The sequence below is a fragment of the Saccostrea cucullata genome, unplaced genomic scaffold (genome assembly GCF_032062105.1).
Source record: "Saccostrea cucullata isolate Sc308-1 unplaced genomic scaffold, CSIRO_AGI_Scuc_v1 ctg16906, whole genome shotgun sequence".
In the NCBI taxonomy this organism is placed as follows: Eukaryota; Metazoa; Mollusca; class Bivalvia; order Ostreida; family Ostreidae; genus Saccostrea; species Saccostrea cuccullata.
Window position 1 is genome coordinate 9,445 of NW_026940536.1, and position 2,738 is coordinate 12,182.

The 2,738-nt window shown below is 33.2% G+C and overlaps 1 long non-coding RNA gene across 1 annotated transcript; it reads left to right on the forward strand.

The window, feature by feature from the left end:
* Positions 1-901: 901 nt before the first annotated feature.
* On the forward strand, positions 902-2,200 carry LOC134255579 (uncharacterized). Its single transcript, XR_009989578.1, has 3 exons — positions 902-980; positions 1,817-1,906; positions 2,157-2,200. It is a non-coding gene; the product is annotated as an uncharacterized LOC134255579 (long non-coding RNA).
* The last annotated feature ends 538 nt before the right edge of the window (positions 2,201-2,738 follow it).

The following is a 2,738-nucleotide window of genomic DNA, read 5'->3' on the forward strand; positions in this document are numbered from 1 at the left end:
TCGAGCCATTTTTGACAGAGTTACGATGCCCTTTGGACTTTGCAAAATTCCAATGATTTGCCTTTTCCGTTCATTTTTTTTTTGCAGCAGTTGCTCATACTGAAATTAACTTTGGTATATAAGTTTATCATAAGAATATCTAGGTCAAGTTCTGTTTTGGATACATTCGAGCCATTTTTGACAGAGTTATGCCCCTTGGGTTATAAAAATTCCATTTATTTGGGGGAGGGGTCATACATGTAAGTGTTTTACAAACATCTCTTGTCTCTTTTAAAATATGTACAAATAAGTTAGGTGATGATGGAGCAGGAAGAGGTACAGATAAATACAGTTAATGGTGAAACATGCTCCTAAGTAACAACAGCTAAAAAGGCGTGTGTAAAATGTTACCCTTTGGGCGACCAAATCACACAAAAGATCGATATGAGATTGATTGTATGCTGTTTTAGGCCTATGTCCCATTAAAAAATATTTCATTAATATAGACTAGACGTCACCATATACCTGTAATTTTAGAGAAGTTTGAACACATTGACTTTTGAGCATGTACACAGGTAATAGGGTAACAATTTCTTTAAAAAAACCAAGGTACTATGAATGATGTCTGTCAAACAAAGTGATCTCAAAATATTTATCAGTCAAAATATTGATATATCGAGCTTGATCCTTGATATCTGATATCCTCAATTTCTACAGTATTCATTATGTTCTAAAGTATTGAAATGTTTAAACTGTGGCTATTAAAAGGAATTCATTTATGATAAGAAAGAGAACACAATTAGAGAACTACATGTACCAATCCTTTCTTTCTTATCATTTTTGAACTCGAATCTCATAACGTTCGTCCTTTAAACATGTTTGCTTTATATTTATGCTGAAATAATTTCGCTCTCATTTCATTTTCTACAACTGTGCAACATGCCGTTTTATCAGTATTTTATCTCTTGGTTTTGTACTTTGTGGTCTTGAAAGTGCAAATTGTAAGTAATTTTTATAATTTTAAATTATCAAATATTATTGGTAACTCTGTTCATCTCAAACTGTTCTAAATATAACCCGGTGAATCGTACGAAAAGAACGATCGAGACTACTTTTATTCCACTTCGTTGCTAAATTGGTTGGGTGTAAAATGATTTTTATGCGCCCGAGCATTCGCAGTAACTTTTGAACCATAGGAGAAGAGTGCATATTTGGTATGCATACTCCACTGATAAAGTCCTTTCATACGACAGCAAGTTCAATGACCTTGTGACCTTGACTGTAACCTATATGCTAAAAACAGCTTTTTCGACCTTTTGAACCATACGAGATATATACTTTATATTTGGTATGCATATTCTACTAATTAAGTGCTTTCAAATGACACAAAGTACAATGATCGTGCCACCTTAACTGTGACCTATTTGCTAAAAATTGCTTTTTTTAGAACTTTGTTGCCATCGGGCGCATAGTGTTTCACAAACACATCTTGTTTTTTTTTCTTTTTGTAATACAATATGCAATCATATTATTTTTTCCTTTGAATGAAAAGAGGTTTGAAATTATAGATTTTGCCATATACTGTATATACTTCTAAGCCTATAAATGCAACATACTAGTATTTTCGATGTCGATCAAGATCTTCTGAAATATTTTGCTACCTTCCTAGATCACGTGGTCTGTAAAAAGACAAGCAAAAATCTGAATTATAGTACAGTCATACCTCTTTCCACGATTATAAACGACCACAAGTAGCGCTTGCCATCAAACAGTTATTGACCTGTTTTTTTTCTAAAGGTAACCATTTACATTTAAAAAAAAACAACAATAATTGTAGGTTTAGATTGCCAGCCTGGTTGGAATCAGTTTCAGAATAAATATATGCTATTGGTTCAGTCATACAGCTAGGCCATGGGGAGAGGCTGAGGTATGCAAAGAAACATGTACAAAGCTATTATAATACAAAGTGTAATTCAAGTCATCTGGCTGTCTTGTTCTGTAAGTGTTTATACAGTTTGTTTCCTACATTAAGATATATGATTTTACCATTCAAACATAAACTTTTGAAACTTAAAAAAACTGAACTTTTAGTTTTACGAGAGTTTTTTTTATTCTATTTTGTGATAAAATAATATATTCTGTAGGCTATATGTGTTGGATTTAAATATATTCTGTAGGCTATATGTGCTGGATTTCATTCAAAGTTGGCGGAACCTAGGACTTAGTGCTGAATCATCTTTTCTCATCAGCCATTTTCAAAGTCTTCATGAGTAAAGCATTATTTCTTTTCCCCAGGAAGAACTTCTAAGAAATGTATGTAGCTGCATATTTTTTATGGCCACTCAGGTGATTTTCTCTTCGAATTTCAGCATGTATGGGTGAAGAGGCAATAAAATCTATGAATTTCATGACCTCCCTTCCCAGGGACTTAAGAATAGGATTAAATCCTTCAAAATCGTATTAAAAGTCTTCTTTACTTCAGAACATCAGAAATTTAAACTGTTGGCTTGATTGTAATAAGCACTGAATCATTTTCCAAAAGTGTGAAAGTAGGGATAGGGCTCTATAATCATATCATCGCTATAGCTTGCCAAAGGTTTATGATACATTACTCTCCTTATAAACTCGTTGAATTGCGAAGAATTTATTTATTACTAGATACGTTGTTTGTTTAACGTCCCTCTCCAGAATTTTTCACTCATTTGGAGACGTCACCACTTGTCGGTGGAGAGCTGCAAATTTTATCCCATGCTTGCCTT